The sequence below is a fragment of the Ranitomeya imitator genome, chromosome 4 (genome assembly GCF_032444005.1).
Source record: "Ranitomeya imitator isolate aRanImi1 chromosome 4, aRanImi1.pri, whole genome shotgun sequence".
Classification (NCBI taxonomy): domain Eukaryota; kingdom Metazoa; phylum Chordata; class Amphibia; order Anura; family Dendrobatidae; genus Ranitomeya; species Ranitomeya imitator.
The window spans coordinates 492,022,490-492,044,055 of NC_091285.1; the positions used below are offsets into that span (position 1 = coordinate 492,022,490).

At 43.6% G+C, this 21,566-nt stretch overlaps 1 protein-coding gene across 2 annotated transcripts in view; it reads left to right on the forward strand.

Moving 5' to 3' along the window:
• Positions 1-21,566, forward strand: part of ATOSA (atos homolog A) — a 90,132-nt gene that overhangs the window by 20,400 nt on the left and 48,166 nt on the right. The gene's annotated exons all lie outside the window — the stretch shown is intronic.

Sequence of the window (21,566 nt, forward strand, 5' to 3'; positions counted from 1 at the left end):
TTAATATGTTAGCTTTTTCCTCGTCATCTACAACCATTCTTTCCTCACTATTTTTTAAGGGGCCTACATTTTCAGTTTTTATTCTTTTACTATTGATATAGTTGAAGAACAGTTTGGGATTAGTTTTACTCTCCTTAGCAATGTGCTTCTCTGTTTCCTTTTTGGCAGCTTTAATTAGTTTTTTAGATAAAGTATTTTTCTCCCTATAGTTTTTTAGAGCTTCAATGGTGCCATCCTGCTTTAGTTGTGCAAATGCTTTCTTTTTACTGTTAATTGCCTGTCTTACTTCTTTGTTTAGCCACATTGGGTTTTTCCTATTTCTAGTCCTTTTATTCCCACAAGGTATAAACCGCTTACAGTGCCTATTTAGGATGTTCTTAAACATTTCCCATTTATTATCTGTATTCTTATTTCTGAGGATATTGTCCCAGTCTACCAGATTAAGGGCATCTCTAAGCTTGTCAAACTTTGCCTTCCTAAAGTTCAGTGTTTTTGTGACTCCCTGACAAGTCCCCCTAGTGAAAGACAGGTGAAACTGTACAATATTGTGGTCGCTATTTCCTAGATGCCCGACCACCTGCAGATTTGTTATTCTGTCAGGTCTATTAGATAGTATTAGGTCTAAAAGTGCTGCTCCTCTGGTTGGATTCTGCACCAATTGTGAAAGATAATTTTTCTTGGTTATTAGCAGAAACCTGTTGCCTTTATGGGTTTCACAGGTTTCTGTTTCCCAGTTAATATCCGGGTAGTTAAAGTCCCCCATAACCAGGACCTCATTATGGGTTGCAGCTTCATCCATCTGCTTTAGAAGTAGACTTTCCATGGTTTCTGTTATATTTGGGGGTTTTCCCCCATGTGAGGGGGAAAATGAAAGATGTGATTGGGAAAATGAGAGGCGTGATGGGAAAATAAGAGAAGTGAGGTGCTATAACTAACCACAGATATTTACTATGCCCAGGCAACGCCGGGCTCTTCAGCTAGTATTTTATATTTTCCAACAATGTGATCTAAGTAGCAGTAGTGGATAACCCCCTTTAACTCCTTCACCCCCGACCCATTTTCCATTATTTATTTTTCGTTTTTCGGTCTCCTTTTGCCAGAGCCATAACTTTTTTTTTTTCTCTGTCAATATGGCCTTGTGAGGGCTTGGTTTTTTTCAGGACGAGTTGTAGTTTTGAAAGATACCATTGATTTTACCATATTGTGTACTGGAAAACAGAGGAAAAAATTTCCAGTGTGGTGAAATTGCAAAAAAAGTGCAATTCCACAATTTTATTTTTTCTTTACCATTTCCATTAAATGCTAAAACTGACCTACTAATATGATTCTCCAGATCATTACGAGTTTGCCGATATGTCTAGGTTCTTTTTTTATTTAAGTGTTGAAAAAAAAAAAATCCAAACTTTGTTAAAAATAAACAAAATTGTGCCATTTTCCAAGACCTGCATCGTCTCCATTTTTTGGGTTCTGGAGCTGTGTGATGGCTTATTCTTTGCGTGCCGAGCTGACTTTTTACCGATTTCACATTGGGGTAGATAAATCTAATGATCGCCTGTTATTGAATTTTATTGCAATGTTGCGGTGACTAAAAAAAAAAAAAAAACATTCTGTTTCTTTTTATTTTTTTCATGTTATACCATTTACTAATCAGATTACTTCTTATATTTTGATAGATCGAGTGTTTCTGAAAGCAGCGATACCATAAGTGTATTTTTTTTTTTTTTTGTTATTTTGAATGGGGGGAAAAAGGGGGATGGTTTGAACTTTTAAAATATTTTTAAAAACATTTATTTTTTACATTTTTTTTTTTTTTTTTTTTTTTTAATTGCTTCTATAGTCTCCTAACTTGAAGCTGTAATCTTTTGATTGCTTGTGCTGCATGTATTCGTGAAGGGGTTAACAACCATGGTTAACATGTGCAAACCCAGCATTCGAAAGGGATCCTGCGCTATACTATATATATCTGCAGCGCTGGAGTCCTGGGTTCAAGCCCCACCAAGGACAACATCTACAAAGAGTTTGTATGTTCTCTCCGTGTTTGCGTGGGTTTCCTCCGGGTACTCCGGTTTCCTCCCACATTCCAAAGACATACTGATAGGGAATTTAGATTGTGAGCCCCAAGGGGACAGCGATGATGATGTGTGCAAACTGTAAAGCGCTGCGGAATATGTTAGCGCTATATAAAGATATATATATTTATTTATTTTGTCCATCTTCTTAAACTGGGCAGTTCTTTAAATATCACACTCACCTTGTACTTATTGGAGAGAAGGAGTTAATTGCCTAACATTTTGGGCTCATTCCCCCCACTTCTCTTGAAAGCTGAGCCCTCTTATAAAGGGTTTTTATTTTGCTTTCTCCCTGTGCGCTTTGCTAATTACATGCACCCAATGGCCGAGCCCCATGGCTGCGCTGTGCCCACCTCCTCCCCCTACTTGGAGATAATTCTGAATGTTTTCTTTCCATCAGCCTGCATATTTAACATAGATCTGCTGAAAATAGCACAGACCTTGGGTTCTGATCTTCAAGGATTCTTGCTAAGTGTAGGTTTAGTCAGTGTTGGTAGATGTGGTCCTCTGGTAACTAAACACTCTTGGGCTGTTGTTACAGGGAAACATATGACTGTTGCATCACAGTGAGAGTTTTCTCATGGCTTCATGTAACTTTTTGTTCATTGTTCTGACTCCCCAATTTCCTGATTCCTGTGCTCGCTGAGTGTTTGTTACTATGTGACGTCAATAGCCGAGGAGCAGCAGCCAGTAGGTCACTGATTTTTGACCGATGTTACAAATCGATTTTGTGCTTGGAAGAATCTGAACAGAAAACCTTCAGCATGGGCTGTTGTGTACAAGGCTTTCATGTAGAAGACGAGGCCAGGGGCTGAGCCGCAGCTTCTCACAATGCTCCAGGATTTCCTGTGTCTGCATACAAGCGTCAGATACCTAGCCCTGTGCAGTGATTGGGCCTTGAGCATTTGTCTCCATTTTCTATACTAATTCGCCACCCCTTATACACCGCCTTTGCTCACACTGGTCCCTCTCCCCATTAGTGCTCAGACTATAATCTGATTACCGGAGTCGGTGGTGCTAGGACTAGGGACCCACCAGTATGTTACTGCAATATGTGCGGAAGCTGCTGACACATGGCCGGAAAATACAAATCCATGCAAATAAAATACCCGCAGAAAGCAACAGTGTAGAGTAACCACACCATAAACACACCCTCTGGGTCAACAAGTAGAATCAGCTATGGAGGATACCCATTATTAAAACATAACTTTTAATAATATGAGATTAAAGTACACCCAACAAAAGACACAAACAAAAACAAAGTGTTCAAGTGAACCAGTGCTAAAGAATAAAAATTGGATTGGTCTCACCAGTGAGGTTGGACATGTAGTAGTATACTTCCCAGTTACTCCAACTGAAGGTACATGGTCCGGGGCTGTAGAAAAGGGGTAGGGTTCAATAGTGCTGTCTACCTTGTATACCCCTCTGTAACTCCTGTCCTTACAAGGACAGGCCCCAAGTGGACCCTACTACTAAGTCTTACTCCCTCCGTATACATTCTACTTGGGCGGGATGCTCTGAGTATACCCACTAGGCACTTTATTATAGGATCTTTCTCTGTCACACTTGCGATTTTATGTTTGTATACATATCCCATACTGGCATGGTGACTTTTGGCATACATATGCACTTTGAGCACTGCAGTATTATGTACTTTATTGCCAACTATTAAATACAACGGTGTTATTTATAATTTAGCTATCCCTGTCTATGTATACTTGGATGTATATGATCTAGGTATTTATTTATATACTAGATGGTGGCCTGATTCTAACGCATCAGGTGTTCTAGAATATGCATGTCCACGTAGTATATTGCCCAGCCACGTAGTATATTGCCCAGCCACGTATGTAACAGGATAAAAAATAAACATACTCACCTTCTGAACGGCCCTTGTAGTCCTGGCACCTGTGTGCGGTGCACGCGGCAGCTTCCGGTCCCAGGTTTGGTATGAGCGCAGGACCTGTGATGACGTCACGGTCACATGACCGTGATGTCATGGCAGGTCCTTCTCGCATAACATCCTTAGCACCGGAACCTGCCGCTTGCACTGCAGAGGACAGCATGACACGTCGGAGGGTGAGAATAACGTTTTTTTTTTATTATTATTTGTAGCAGTAGATCTTTTTACTATTAATGCTGCATACGCAGCATCAATAGTAAAAAGTTGGTCACACAGGGTTAATAGCTGCGTAACCGGAGTGCGTTACACCACGCTCCAGTAACACTGGCATTAACCCTGTGTGAGGGATGACTGGATGACTGGAGGGGAGTATGGAGCGGGCACTGACTGCGGGGAGGAAAGAGTGGCCATATTGCCGCCGGACTGTGGCCGTCACTGATTGGTCGTGGCAAAACGCCCAGTCAGCGACTTGGATTCCATGACAAACAGAGGCTGCGACCAATGAATATCCATGACAGAAAGACAGACAGACGGAAGTGACCCTTAGACAATTATATAGTAGATTACTTCATTTTGCACTGAGCACTAGGCACTTTATTTCCAGCATTATCTTACGATTTTTTCATAAATGATATTATCTGATTGGCTGGCACCGAGAGTATATATTGGAGCTTGATTATGTTACTTACAGGTATACGGTGTGGAATAGTACTTTAAATATGGTATTTATCTAGTGTTTTAGCTTGCTTGGTGTTGGCTGCATTATACAGTCCAAGGCTATGTGCACACGTATTCTGGTCCACTGCGTATTTTTCTGCAGTGGATTTGATAAATCTGCAGGGCAAAAACGCTGCGTTTTTGCTGCAGATTTATCGCGGATTTACTGTGGTTTTTCTGTGGATTTCACTGCGGTTTTACAACTGCGGTTTTCTATCGGAGCAGGTGTAAAACCACTGTGGAATCCGCAGAAAGTGACATGCTTGCGGATTGTAAACTGCTGCGTTTCCGTGCGTTTTTTTTTCCGCAGCATGTGCACAGTGTTTTTTGTTTACCATAGGTTTACATTGTAATGTAAACTCATGGGAAACTGCTGCAGACCCGCAGCGTTTTTTGCATCGTGTGCACATACCCTTACTGACCTTTATTTCCATCTGTATTTCAGTCTTGTAGGACGTGGCACTATTGGTGTCGCTTTTGTTTTTAATTGTTATTGTATTTGTTTATTCATGTAACTAATATTGTACTAATAAAATATAATGTAATTTTTATTTAGCTCAGTTGTCAAGTTTTTTTTTTTTCTTTTTTGGTTTTTCATTTATTTTTTTTTTTCCATAAAGGATTAAGGTAAATTCACCAGCCTCATCAGGTGTAGGATTCATGTGTGGTTTGTCTCTATTTGACAGATGATGACATGGTGGAGTTTTGGGCGCTGACTTGAGTATGTTGAGGTACCGTCACACTCAGCGACGCTGCAGCGATATAGACTACGAGCCGACCTAAACTAGATCGCTGGAGCGTCGCTGTTTAGGTCGCTGTAGAGACGTCAAACACAGCAACTCCAGAACGATGCAGGAGCGATCCAGTGACATAACGGCGACTCGCTTCTCGTTCTCGCTGGTTGTTAGCTCAATGTCAAACAGCCGGAGTGTACCGATCCGACACACATCTAGGAGCCCTATGCTCGTTGCTGGCATCGTTGCTTTTGATGTCAAACATGACGATACACGCCGACCTGGCGACGAAATAAAGTTCTGGACTTCTAGCTCCAACCAGCGATGGCACAGCGGGATCCAGATCGCTGCTGCGTGTCAAACACAACGAGATCGCTATCCAGGACGCTGCAACGTCACGGATCGTTGTCGTTCTCGTTGCTGAGTGTGACGGTACCTTTACAGTTCAACACCTGATCCTTCTGTTCCTAGAAGAGAGAATCTGCAGCGCCTTACTCGTCTCCCCCACAATGGACACAAGCATGCTCTGCCAGGTCAAACGCACATGTATATGGGTCTATGGAGGGGTTGGGAAAGATGGCTATTGGCTGATAATTAGCAAAGGTGTACTCACTATTTTGTGGAATGAAACCTGTGCTTAATGGCAGCCAATAACATTTTTCTTAGTAGCCTTGAAGCAGAACACACAAGAAAATGTTTTCACTTGAATATGCAGGGTGTCCTTGTACGGAGGCAGATGAACGTTTCATGTAACCCCTTCATGATAAACGTCTGAGTTCCATAAGACAAATGCTGTGTCATAGGCTTCTTTCACACTTCCGTCGGTACAGGGCCGTCACAAAGCATCGGTGCAACGTACCAACGGACAGTGGGGATTTTCTGCACAATCTGGGCAGCGGACGCAGTGTTTCAACGCGTCTGCTGCCCCTAGTAAACTCGCAGGGAGGAGGGGGTGGAGTTACGGCCGGGCATGCGCAGTTAAAAATGCAGGACACTACGTACGAAAAAACGTTCCCTTGCTGCAACGGTCCGCCAAATACCGACGCATCCAGTGCACGACGGACGCGAGGTGTGGCCATACGTCACGATCCGTCGGCAGTGCAAGTCTATGGGAAAAAACGCATCCTGTGGGCACATTTGCAGGATACGTTTTTTCCCAAAACGACGCATTTTGACGGATCTAGAAAGACGGAAGTGTGAAAGTAGCTTTACTGCGCGTACAATGTCGCCGTTCTCGGCAGCACGTTTGTGTACACAGGACGATGTGCTGCCAGTATAAACGATCCAGTCAAACAACCAAGGAGGATTCAGCTTGTTGGTGGGGTGATTGCTGCCATTCATGCCTGTAGCCAGCAAGGGAGGGTTCTAACCACTACTCGTTATCCATTATGAGCGCTGGTATTTCTAGTTCTTGTAGTAATGCTATTATTGATGATTGATAAACATTTACTGAGAAGTGTTTACATTCAGCTTTTTTATTTATTTTTTGCCTCTAAAATGCAGTGTAGTGTGTTTTTGTTTATGGGATTTTTCTTATTTTTTGCTTAAAAAATAAATCTAAATTGCCAATGAAAATCCCATGACAAGTACAGTGAAAGGCTATTCGCCATACATAATCGATGGCTGTTGGCTCGACTGACAGCCATCTTGGAGGACTCTCTCCTACACGTTGAGTAAGCTGCCAGGTGACATGTGGGGTGGTGACTTATCTCAGGACGATCGACATCTCTCCCGACCATCAGTCGGCTGGCGCCCCCACACACACATACCTTCGGCTGACCCCTGTCGATATCGGTACGGCAAAGTGAACTAGATTCCTGAAGTGTCATGTGCTTCCTTCTTATTTCTGATCACCATCATTCATTTCACTAGTTATCATTTGCGATGGCTGAAATTGGCCTTTTTGTCCAACTTCTGTCTTTGCGCTCCAGGATGCTGTGATGAATGGTTTGTTGGGGTCCTCACTCTGTGCCTGCCTGTGGCCTAATGGCGACTATGGTGTCATGTGAAGGGGTTGTGCAGCAGCTCTGCTTTCAACAGGGCCAGAACAATGGCCAGATGTAGGCCCTCATCTCTCCGACACTTATGGCATACTACATATGACAGAAATGTGTAAGGAGGGAATAAGCCTTTAGCATCCCTTTATTCTTCATGGCCGAGCTTCTGACTGGGGCTGAGTACCATAAATGTGTAGAGCCGCCCTGCTCGGTGTATTCCCTGGTAACAGGCCCTCGCAGGTTTATTATGTTAGGACTTTGGTGGATGTTCTTTCTTCATATCCTGAAGTGGAGCAGCCTCCAGCTGAGGAGACACAAACGGCTCTGCGGCTGCCTGAGGAGCAGGAAACCACAGCAGCCGTGTCTGTCGGAGGACACCCTGTCCAATCAGAAAGCTCAGTGTGTTGCTATGTGCATTTTGTTCTCTGCCTCCTTTGTGAATGTCTTGGAGCAGAAGATGCTGAGCTCCGCACAGGGCACTGTTGTGTGCTATGGTAACACAACAAAGGTGTGCGCTGTGTGGGAAGTATGCGTTACCTTTTACTCAGCAGTGGGCGGACGATGATCGCTCATCCTCATCAGCACAGGCCATTCCTGGAAAGAAACTGGAGAAAATCCGTTCCTAACAATAGCATGTGTAATATCAGCTCTCCTGGAGAAGGGTAGAACACTCACTTGGGAGGATAAGTATCTGGGCAAGCGCAAAATAAAGAGCGAATGTGGAATGCCTATGGCCAGATGTCACTGCGGTTTGTAAGACTACGTTCCCACCGTGCGCATTTAGTGCGGTCATGACATTGCCTTTTCACCGCTTCCATCTTATACAGCCAAGTGGCTGGGATTTACACAGATCTCATACCCACCATGCGTGTTTTTTTTTTTTTTTTTTTTTCTTTATACAAGATACTTGTTTTTTGAGGGCATGTGCACATGATGGTTTTCTTTTTTTTTTTTCAGATGGATTCCTCCTATAATCGACCTGAAAAAATGCCACAAAACCACGTAAAAAAAATTAACATCTTGCACCACTAAAACGACATTGCTGTGCTCATTTTCAGGGTTTATTTATTTTTTTTTACTTTTTATTTGATCTCTTCAGGGTTCGGCAGGGTTCGGAAACGGTGAATCGATTAAAATAAGTAGCTGGTGCATTTCTCCGTTAGGAAATTTCTCACTCATTATATATACCGCTAGGTTAAATATATTGAAAAAAGATGTCAGCAGCAGTTCTGCCGCGTTATGGCTTTAGAAAAAGACCGCTAGGCTTATCCTGAATCGTCCTTCCTATGAAAACCTCAGTAGCTCCTCGAGCATCTTATAGACATGGTGTGCACCTACCCTCAAGTGGTTTTGATGAGCTTCTGAGGGTTTTTTGTAGTCTTACCTTTGTTCAGTGCCTAGTTTTGAAGAAAATTGCATTAGGAGCTGCTTCAAAGAAGTGACATGCACTTTTTTTTTCCACCACACTTTTTTTTTTTTTTTTTTTTTAAACCTGATCCAGGTGGTGGGGAGACTGACCGTGTCAAAGTCCTGTGCACACTACCTTCCCCCTAATGTCCATCATTACAATCCACTTTGAATGTGTAATGTTTAATTTCCCCTGCGGTAGTGCTGCAGGGATATTGAACAGTTAGGCCACGTGCACACGTTGCTGAAAGTGGTGTGGATTTTTCTAGACTAATTTTGGTAAATCCACAGGTAAACTGTATTGCGGATTACCTGCGGAATTACCGCTTTTTTTTTTTTGTGGATTCCACCTGCGGTTTAACACCTGCAGATTCCTATTATGGAGCGGGTGTAAACCGCTGCGGAATCCGCACAAAGAATTGACATGCTGCGGAATAAACAACTTATTTCCGTGCGTTTTTTTCCGCAGCATGTGCACTGCGGATTTTGTTTTCCATAGGTTTACATGGTACTGTACACTCATGGAAAACTGCTGTGAATCTGCAACGTCAAATCCGCTGCGGATGCACAGCAAAATGCGCAACAAGTGCACATTCCCTTACTGTCAGGTTTGAGTGTAGATCCCAGAAGAGGGACACTTTGTGATTAGCTTATTATTTAGGGATCCTTCTAAGGGTGTTTCCACGGTCAGTAGATGCTGTGTACATCCGCAGCGTCCAACCCACAGCAGCCACTTGTTACAGCATAGTGGCGGGTATTATGATATCCCATCTCCACTATACATGCACAGACCCCCGCGGCTACCCTGCGTAGACCCACATGTGTCACGTCTTTCCAGACCGCAGCATGTAGCTTGCATAGATGCTCAATCTCCACAAGCTAAATATCACCAGTCCAATGTATAGGACATGGTGATTCCGCACGGTTCAATGAGCACATACGGAATCACCGTGCGTACAAAATCTGGCAGCACTTTGGACGCAGCACATGTCCGCTCTGTCCAAAGCGCTGCCGTATCGTGAACGTGGAAACAACCCTAACAAGTAGGGATTGTGCCCAATGGAGACTTCAGCTTCCTTCTCTGCATCTCCCATTCCCATAAGCTTTGTGCCGTGCTTCCTGCCAGGTCCTATTGTGCAGTGCTGGAAAGTTGTGCTTTTCTGTATGACTCTCGTGTCCTTTGCAGCAGACAGGAAGGCTTCTTATGTATAGCGTGCAGACAGCTCACACTTAGATCAGGACCAGAAGTCGTTTGGAAATAAAAATAGCATTTTTCCAACCCAGTCCCTGATTAATCCTCACCTGCCAAGTTACTAATATATATATATATATATATATATATATATATATATATATATATATATATATATTTATATTATATTAAATATATATTTTTTTTACCGTACACATCTGTTTTGTTTTTAGTTATTGGGTGACCACTAATAGATATGCCATTACAACTTCCAAAGGATGGTCGCCCAGCTTTCCCAAACTTCTGCATGGCACAGCTGGCTACTTGTAGGGACACGACTGTCCTGTGATCATTGCACTGAATCTTTCCAGGCCAGGCTCCTGTAATAATGCTGATTATTGTGGTGCGGGCCTCGCTGTGCCGTGATGAATGTGGTTATGTGATCTAGCTAGAACTGGCCTGGAAATGCTGCTGCGCTGACTGATTAGCTGGATTAGAGATGATGCTGAAGGTGGTGTCGGATAGATCCTCACACATAACTATCCTTTTCATCAGGCAGTAGTGCAGGATTCTGGACTATCCATATAAAATGGCGATCTGCAGATATGTGTATTAGAGCATTGTACCCTACATCCTTGTATACAGGTCCTTCTCAAAAAATTAGCATATAGTGTTAAATTTCATTATTTACCATAATGTAATGATTACAATTAAACTTTCATATATTATAGATTCATTATCCACCAACTGAAATTTGTCAGGTCTTTTATTGTTTTAATACTGATGATTTTGGCATACAACTCCTGATAACCCAAAAAACCTGTCTCAATAAATTAGCATATCAAGAAAAGGTTCTCTAAACGACCTATTACCCTAATCTTCTGAATCAACTAATTAACTCTAAACACATGCAAAAGATACCTGAGGCTTTTATAAACTCCCTGCCTGGTTCATTACTCAAAACCCCCATCATGGGTAAGACTAGCGACCTGACAGATGTCAAGAAGGCCATCATTGACACCCTCAAGCAAGAGGGTAAGACCCAGAAAGAAATTTCTCAACAAATAGGCTGTTCCCAGAGTGCTGTATCAAGGCACCTCAATGGTAAGTCTGTTGGAAGGAAACAATGTGGCAGAAAACGCTGTACAACGAGAAGAGGAGACCGGACCCTGAGGAAGATTGTGGAGAAGGACCGATTCCAGACCTTGGGGAACCTGAGGAAGTAGTGGACTGAGTCTGGTGTGGAAACATCCAGAGCCACCGTGCACAGGCGTGTGCAGGAAATGGGCTACAGGTGCCGAAATGGGCTACAGAGAAGCAGCACTGGACTGTTGCTAAGTGGTCCCAAGTACTTTTTTCTGATGAAAGCAAATTTTGCATGTCATTCGGAAATCAAGGTGCCAGAGTCTGGAGGAAGACTGGGGAGAAGGAAATGCCAAAATGCCTGAAGTCCAGTGTCAAGTACCCACAGTCAGTGATGGTGTGGGGTGCCATGTCAGCTGCTGGTGTTGGTCCACTGTGTTTCATCAAGGGCAGGGTCAATGCAGCTAGCTATCAGGAGATTTTGGAGCACTTCATGCTTCCATCGGCTGAAATGCTTTATGGAGATGAAGATTTCATTTTTCAGCACGACCTGGCACCTGCTCACAGTGCCAAAACCACTGGTAAATGGTTTACTGACCATGGTATTACTGTGCTCAATTGGCCTGCCAACTCTCCTGACCTGAACCCCATAGAGAATCTGTGGGATATTGTGAAGAGAAAGTTGAGAGACGCAAGACCCAACACTCTGGATGAGCTTAAGGCCGCTATTGAAGCATCCTGGGCCTCCATAACATCTCAGCAGTGTCACAGGCTGATTGCCTCCATGCCACGCCGCATTGAAGCAGTCATTTCTGCCAAAGGATTCCCGACCAAGTATTGAGTGCATAACTGAACATTATTATTTGATGGTTTTTTTGTTTGTTATTAAAAAACACTTTTATTTGATTGGATGGGTGAAATATGCTAATTTATTGAGACAGGTTTTTTGGGTTATCAGGAGTTGTATGCCAAAATCATCAGTATTAAAACAATAAAAGACGTGACAAATTTCAATTGGTGGATAATGAATCTATAATATATGAAAGTTTAATTGTAATCATTACATTATGGTAAATAATGAAATTTAACACTATATGCTAATTTTTTGAGAAGGACCTGTATTTAGAAGGGAGCAAAGACGGTAGTAATGCGGGTCATTCAGGGCCGCTGCCCTTGGCTCAGCCATGGAGGGGACGCACAGCTGCTCAGCCGGCCTATATGGGGGATCTGGCACTTTCTGTAAAATCAGGGGACAGCAGCTCATTCAGGGCAAGCGCAGCCAGTTCTGCTTCCTACACCCTGTTGTGTAAGTAATGCAATATCCTAGTCCTGTGCTCTTCAGTAAAATACTTGGGGGTGAAATGACCTGCGTGCCATTCCTTCTGTAATTCACTATTAGCAGTGTTGTAGCTCTGATTCTGATACATGTTGTGAATGTAACATCCAAAACTAGATTGTCCCTCACCACACAGCCTGATAAAACAGCCTGTAGACAGTGATGGCACATCACATCTGGGACTCTACTACATCCTAGCATTATACTGTGCTGCACAACATTTACCCATACTGGGGCTACATTATGAGACTAAACTGCTCACAAAGTCTGCAACAATACGTATTGTGTCCTGCTCAAAAGTGGTTCAGTATGGCGCAGGGAGCATAGTCCGAGAGCGAGAATATCGGTCATACATCACACCCTCAGCTCTGCACTATAATAAGGGGCACCAATAAGCAAGTAGTGTTTCTGAAGGTGGGCTTTCAGTAGTATTGCTGCTGGTATTCCTTCACGTGCTTTTTGCTTTTTCCGCTTCTGTTGTGGCGCGGCGGTGTCCTTGCTTGCACTATTGATTACACAGGACCTACTGTGTTTTGTGATCCATAACTTGCCTGCTCAGTCATAATTGCTTACATGAACAAACGTTCCAGGCGAAGATGGATTATCCTAGGCTGTGCATGACTCTAATAATGCTCTGAGCAGGCAATTTCTTACTCTGAAGTTATTTTATAAACTTTTCAGAATATCTGCCCACTATGTTGCTCTTGTATTTCAGCTGTAGCTGCCCAGATATAGGTGTGATGTTAGCAGTGTTCCCGCAGTAGTTAAGCCCCCATACACATTAGACCATGGATGTCAGACTCGGGAAAATTCTCTGTCGATTCTAGCCCGTAGTGTCACTACATTTGGCTTACGAAAAAATACCAACTGTCTACTAGAGCTGGCCCACTAATACTACAAATCCCACCTTTCCAGTTTGGCAGGATCCCTGGTTACTACAAGGCTGTTTACAACACGCCCCATAGTAACGCACTGTCCGAACTGACGCACTTCCTGACCGGCCTTCACCGCCCTCCTCCTACATCAGCGGGCGCTCCCATACTCCTCAGCCTGCATAGCGCCTACAACCCTCTGTCCCCTCCACTAGCCGGGCACACGTATGATATTGAGCCAGGGTCTATTTGAGGCACCACATCCTTTGGATCCCATGTATACTGCTATCTAACGCCCCCACAACCCTAACTTCTGCAGTATTTGGGTTTTCCCTACCTTATGCAGATTCCTCTTCTATCCCTCTCTTTTTTTTTTTTTCTTGAGATTTTTATTTCTCGACATGTCTTCATCACGTTTACGGGAATTTCTCCATTTTGTCATTATTCATTGTCTGTTATTCAGCACTTTCTTATACCTTCTAATTTTTGGCCACTAACTTTGTCCAGGTTTTACATTTTGTCCTACTGTGTATTTTGAGTTTGACATCCCTGCAGTAGACTGTCAGCCAACCCCGCCAATATCTATAGGGTCTGACAGTCTAATGTACCGTATATGGGAACCCCAGAGAATTTATTGTCGGGGAGAAATGTTAATCCGGCATGTTAGATTTTGGCCTTCCAATTGTATGGTCTCCCAGAGATATGCTGTCGCCAGGCAGTGCTCTCGTAAAGGACATAGGAACTTGGCTGAACGAGCTCTCCCGTATTTGCGAGAGCCGTTCGGTTGACAGCCAGATAATATGTATGGCGTGCCTTAGACAGTGTATAACCATCTTTCAGTCACACACCTTTTTCAGGATCTCTTTTTCAATTAATTGAAATATTGTGTACCTTCAGAAGTTGAAACTGGTCCTGAGGGAGAGCTATCACAGCTGCCACGTCATAGTGCAGAGCAATTGTCAATTACAGATCGATCATCAAGAGGAAGTCCGGGCTGCGGCTGCTCTCGCTTCCTCTTGATGTTCGATTTGTGTGGAAACGGTGATGACAACACTGATTGGGGGCCATGCTCGTGTATTCTAACACTGCTGGAACAGCGTGGGCAAGGGAGGGAAGAATTAAGTTTTTTATCTTGTTGGCACCAAACATTTAGATCAAGAAGGGGTCGTCCTAGAACTGAAGAACCCCATTGTAAGTCATTTTTCTTTTTTGTCTTGCGATATGTTAATCTATTAATTTTAATAATTTTTTTGTGCCAAATTCTTCAACTCGTCCAGGAATCCTGTGCAAAGTCAACAATGATCTTTATTTCAGTCTTTTATAAAACTTTTTTTTTTTTTTCAACTTTTTAGCACAAAGTCACACGTTTCGCAAAATTGTGCAAAAATTACTCCAAAGGGGGATTGTAATATATTTGTGAAAAGTTTTGTGACTCATCTGGTGAAAACCTTGAAATCCCAAACTCCTTCCTTAAGGGCTCACTCACACGACCATATACATTGGATGAGTGCAATCAAATTAAAAGAATGTTTTGCATGCGGACCAATGATATCCAATGAGGCAGTGCTGATCATCCTAAAAAATAAAAAAAATCTCTCCATGCTGTGATTTCACTCCGAAATCATATGGATGCGAGAAAACAATCTGATGCCATCAGTGGCATCGAAATTATTATTTTTTTTTTTATGGATACATTGCAGTTAAAGAAGGCCTGACTAGGTCTGCTTCAGGTACAAATAAAATGATCTAAAATAGAATCACACGGAATGTTTTCAAAGGGGTTTTCCAGGACAGGCATAAATTATGGCAGTGACTATCATGTGGATCTTAAGTGTGTGTAATATACAAACTGTATGCTCCCTCGTGAAAAATAAATTACTAGCTGATATGTGAGAAACCCTCAAGCTAGGGTCACTACCGTATTTTCTCTCACCCGAGAGAATCTGGACTATTCTGGAAATGATACTGATCAGTGTGCTTCAATTTTCTCAGATGACATCTAAGTGCAGTCAGATTTTCATGGACTGTCATATTCTCACCCGAGTGTAGTGTGGTGATTTTCACGGACTCATTGACGTGCACGGTTGGCTTCGGTCCGATAAGTGCATCCAACTCTGACATGCTGCTACTCTCTTTTTCCTCAGACCAGCTCAGTCCGAGAAAAATATTGGACATGTGCACAGCCTCATAGAATAACATTGGCCCAAATGCGATCCCCTTATTTGTCTGATCGCTCTCCGACCGAAAATACGGTCATGTGCCTGAGCCTCCCTCGAAAACAATCCTCACATAGGATCAAACCATACACAAGTCTGTCCATGGAAGCGGGTAGATGTGTGGGGTACAATTTACATTTGCATAGTAACACACACTTGTGCTCTCTCACGCGCCCACTCTCACGCACACTGTCGAGCGCCCACTCTTGTCACGAAAACATAATTTTTATAGTGGGTATTTATACAAAATGTGGCCGAATTAAGGGCTAAAACCAAAATACCCGATTTTGCTAGAGATTTCTGTGTGATGCAGGATTACCACCACTGCCTTTTATACAGGTTGGCTGGGAGAAAAGTTATCAAACCTTAAATTTGTCTATATTTTGTTTTCTTTTTGGTTTGTAGATGTGTATGCTTTCCCATTTCACACCTTGTAACTCCAGATCCTCCTGCTGCTAACAGTGTGTTTTACTGTGTGAATGCCTGAGGGAATAAAATGAGTGGATTAATTACTTCACTCCCAATCCATCCATAGTATCCACAATTCTGAGACTTCATGCCCCGGCTGCACTCTAATCTCCAGTGGAGATTTGTGAGGTTAATGCCTCTCTGCCCTGTTTATCTCATTTCTCTTCTCCATAGAACTTGCTTTTCCATTATCTTTCCCTTCAGCCACACTTTGCAGCTCATTTCATTTCCACCTCCCATTCCTGTCTGCAGCCTGAATATAACAGCGCCCGCTCTGCACCTTCTATTTTTTTTATGGTGCGATATTTCACTTTCTGTAGTAGTTTTTAGTGGATGTGCAGCCATACTGTCTAGTATGGGCTGTAATGCAGCGCTATCATATGTGCTGACCTTGTGCACCACTGTTTTATGAGCGCCTGTGAGAGTGGGGCACAGCTGTAGGATTTGCAGTTCCCCATGAGTGTGCGGAGCATTTACCAGGACTATAAATGACACATGATGGTTCTGGGATCTCACTACAGATTTTGTAAGGGAGCCAGAGTGATGTCACCAAAACAGTGTAATTACCCTTAGGGTACGTTCCCACATTCAGGAATGGCTGCGGTTTTGATGCTGCGTACTTATGCAGCATGGCGGATAGGATTCCTAGAATCGTGTGTGTGTGCGCCTGCGGATCACCCGCGGACACTGTAATCAATAGAATGTATTGGATGCCGTAAATCCGCATGGTTCAGTGAACACATGCAGATTTACCTGCGTCCAATAGATGGCAGCAGCAAACGTACGCCGCATCTAAAGCGCTGCTCATTTTGGGTCATGGGAACATAGCCTTAGGAGGATTAAATGAGCACCGATTAGCTAAGACGAGGCCACTTTTACGGCATTTTATTTTATTATTATTATTATTATTAATAAAAAATAATCTTTTATATAGCGCTAACATATTCCACAGCGCTTTACAGTTTGCACACATTATCATCACTGTCCCCAATGGGGCTCACAATCTAAATTCCCGATCAGTATGTCTTTGGAATGTGGGAGGAAACCGGAGAACCCGGAGGAAACCCACGCAAACACGGAGAGAACATACAAACTCCTTGCAGATGTTGTCCAGGGTGGGACTTGAACCCAGGACCCCAGAGTTGCAAGGCTGCGGTGCTAAAGGCCCATTGTATGTAAATGCCACTAGGCCAGTATAAGGCCTCGTTCACACGTTCAGTATTTGGTCCGGTTTTTTTTTTTACATTACGCCGGTGTCACACTTGCGAGTACAATGTGAGAAGCTCGCCTCAATACCCGGCACTGCCGCTGGCACTCTGGAAAGGAGCGTTCAGCAGCATAGAAATACATACAGCCGCACGCTCCGGTCCCGAGTGCCGGCGGCAGTGCCGGGTACTGCGGCGAGAGACCAGCGTGAGTTTCTCACATCACACTCACAACACGTCCCCACTTCTGTATTTATCACCCGCACCTGAGTTTGGGCTTACAAATACTGAGGTAAAAATCTCACCAAAGGCCATGTTCACACGATCCTTTTTTTCATGCAGAATTACCGCGATTTTCCCGCTGCGGGTCCGCAGCTGTTTTCCATGCAGGGTACATTACATTGTACCCTATGGAAAACAGGAACTGCTGTGCCCACAATGCGGAAAATAAAAAAAAAAAAGCCGCGCTGAATAGCTGCGGGAAAAAGAAGTACCATGTCACTTCTTTTTTCGGAGCCGCAGCGGTTCTGCACCCATTGACCTCCATTGTGAGGTAAAACCCGCAGATGAAAAAAATATCTGCGGGTTTTACTGCGGTTTGTGGTGCAGAACCGCTGCAGCAGGAAGTGCGGGGAAGCGGGCGGAAGTGCGTGGGCGGAGTGTGGCTGCCCCCCCGTGCTCTGATCCCGCCCCCCCGTGCTCCAATCCCACCGCCCCGTGCTCCGATGCCCCCCCCACCCCAGTGCTCCGATGCGCCCCCCCGTGCCCTAATCTCCCCCCCTTATACTTACCCGGTGTCCGTCCGGCCGTCTTCTCCCTGGGCACCGCCATCTTGCAAAATGGCGGGCGCATGCGCAGTGCGCCCGCCGAATCTGCCGGCCGGCAGATTCGTTCCAAAGTGCATTTTGATCACTGATCACTGAGATAGATTATATCTCAGTGATCAAAATAAAAAAAAATAGTAAATGACACCCCCCCCCCTTTGTCACCCCCATAGGTAGGGACAATAAAAAAAATTAAGAATTAAGAATTTTTTTTTTTTTTTCCACTAAGGTTAGGGGTAGGGGTAGGGTTAGGGTATTTTCAGCCATTTTAACCCTAAAAAACTTCCTAGAAAACACACAGACTCTGCATAGAAAACTGCATAAAAAAAAGGATCAAAAAACGCATCAAAAAAGGACAAATAAAGGACCAAAAAAAGGACCTGCGTTTTCTGCCAAGAGCTGCAGTTTTTTAAAAAACAGTCCTGAAAAAAAAAGGATGGAAATCAGGAACGTGTGAACATACCCTAAGGCCATGTTCACACTATCAGTATTTGGGTATGTTCACACACAGTATTTGGTGTGTCAAATACGCAGCGTTTTACAGTACCAAAAAAATATCAACATGAAATAGAAAACAAGGTGCAATTACAGATGAGGGGCTAAAATGTAACTTTTAATATACTTAAGGAAGATATAAAGCCATCAGCTAATAGACAACATGTATAAACCTCTAACCTCAGGCAGCAAAAATCACTGTGTAATTCAGTAGGAATGAGTCCTCATATCCAATGAGGTACTGTGCACAATATAAGCGATATATTATGGAATAATCTCACCTTATGTCCTTAGTGGGGTCCTAATAATATGAATCCAGGTTAACGATCCCTTCTATAGATAAAGGGGGGCCCAGTCACATTAAAGCCGCACCATACCCGCATGTGGTTTATACAGGCATCATCGCCAAGTTCATACCAGGCATACCTTCTGTGTTGTGGCATTTATTTCAGCCCTTGCGGCTGACACTTTCCCCCTGTCCGGTTTTCATCTCCCCTGAAGTCCATAGATAAAATGTGTTGGGGGACCATAGGACATATGATTGTCTGATCCCTGGAAGAAAACTACGGGTATTGTTGCTTTTCTGTGACTGAGCCCTCCTTCTTCTTTCCTATAAAAGGGATTATTTACCTGGATTCTTATTTTTGGGACCCCACTAAGAACCTACGGTGAGATTGTGCCATAATATACCATATCTCTTATCTGTTTGTGTTACTTTTGCACAGTACCTCCTTGGATATGGGGACTCGTTATTCCGATTGAATTACACAGTGATATTTGCTGCCTGGCGTTAGATGTTTATAGACTATTAGCCTATGGATTTTTATCTTCCATAAGTATATTAAATTATGTTTTAGCCCCCTAGATTTACAGTACCAGCATAATCAATGACCTTTTTGAAGTCTCGTACACGCAGTTTTTTTTCCCCTCTGCACTTATTTTAAGCCCTGCTGCATTTGTCGCAGACGCAGCATGTCAATTCTTTCAGTATTTTTGCAGTGCTTTTCACCCATTTGAATGAATGGAGGATAAAAAAAAAAAAAGACAACGCTCGTATTGTACAGGGCATTTTTGCTGCATGGGTTTTTCTGGTGCAAGGGGAAAAAAATGTGAACATACCCTTAAGGTTTTGGCAAAATATAATGTAAAACTGGTCCTTCCATCTGCTGGCTCTTGATAAGTTATCTTATACTATTCAGACCCTTAAAGGGAATGACTGTTCATCTAAATACAGGCGCTCAGTGCAGCACGGTGGGTCCCATCATTTATATACACCTTCCCCCACCTCCCTCTAAAGCTAAGTTCACATTAGCGATTTGCGTGGCTGTGTCGGGCGCAGCCACGGCGACGCATGCGTCATGCCCCCTATATATGCGCTGTCTTGCGTTTTGTGACGCATGCGTCTTTTTTGGCGCAAGCGCCAGGGCGCAGAGGACGCAGCAAGTTGCATTTTTTTTGCGTCCAAAATCATACCAAAAAAAGGACGCATGCGTCACAAAACAATGCGTTTTGCATGCGTTTTTGTTTGCGTTGTGCGTTGCGTCGCCGACGCAGCACCGCACAACGCAAATGTGAACGTAGCCTAACTTGATTGACAGCTCTGGCTTCATTGAGCTAGAGACATGGAAACCAAGTGGGTGAGAGGGTGTCCTTAAATGTTTGGCTCCGCCATAATTTACCGAGCGCCTGTGTGGTTTGAACAGTCGTTCTGTGCGGACAGTCCCTTTAAGGCCCTGGTTCCACTGTATTCCTCTGCACCGCTCTATCTACACCACCTGTAGCTTGTCCTTCTGTTTGTGGAGCAGGGAGTGTGGCATAAATGGCTGTCAGATGTGCTCCGGGCCTGGTTGATGGCTTTACTCCATAATCAATACTGGATGGACTTTGACTACGGTGTGTGTCTGCACTTCGCTCTCCCAATAGGGGTTATGTTCGTATTTTGGGCTCGGTATTGCATTTTAATGAGCAAAGTTTTACTTCCCCCTCTCCTAGCTCTTATACAGGACCCTTTCTCCCCTTGTGAAACCCTGTAAAGAGCCCTCTGTTTTTCACCCTGAACCTGTGCATGGTCTTTGCAGTAGAAGCAACCATCTGTTGTTTGCAGAGGCACAGAAGGGGTTAAGCCTTCTGCCCGCAGGTAACAGATGGGTTAACCAGGCCTGTGCAGCATTTTCCATTATCTGTGCTGTATATGACCGTGTTCACACACTGCGCCACATCTGAGGACATAAACCCGAGCGGTTGGGATTGGTTTGTCGCTCGCTCCCAGCACTGTTCTGCAGGTTTCTATACAAGAGGTGAAATCTGATATATTGCGCTCTTTATGGAGAACATACCTGTATCTGTGAGCTGGAAACGTCTGCAGTCTTTTATCACTGAAAAATCGAGCATCTGGGCCTGAAAACCTGCCGGCACTGTGCCATCCTTACATCCTCCCTGGCACCGCATGCTCAATACTATGCAAACATTGGAGACCAGTTTGGAAAGCACTGGAACCCGCTGCCTGTTTGCAAAACCACGTAGATTTTTATTTTTTTTTTTAATCCAGTTGTATGAAAGTTCTGACAAAGTAAAGAAAACTGCGTGTGTGAATGAGCCCTTACAATGAAGGACTCTGCATCGCTGTAAGGCTCGGCTCACATGTCATGGATCTATTGTAAGCTGCATAAAAAATCAAATCTGCACAACTTTTTTTTGTTCACCCAAATAAAATAAAACAAAACTTTCAGCAATGTTTTTTTTTTTTTTTTAATAAACACTAAAGTCTGTAGGAAACAGATCATGAGGGATGGTCATCCGTTATGTCCTCCATTAGCAGATCAGTCGCTGCACATTCCCAGAACACAAGAACATGAGGTGTTCTGAGAAACCTCGAATAAAAAAAAAAATCCATTTTTTTTTTCTCTCCATTTGGAACTGACTTTTTCCCTTCACTGGTTCCATTACAGATGACATGTGACTATAGCGGGAGCCCTAGAAATCAATATCTGATGCAACGCCCGAGTAAGGGTACCGTCACACAGTGGCATTTTGATCGCTACAACGGCA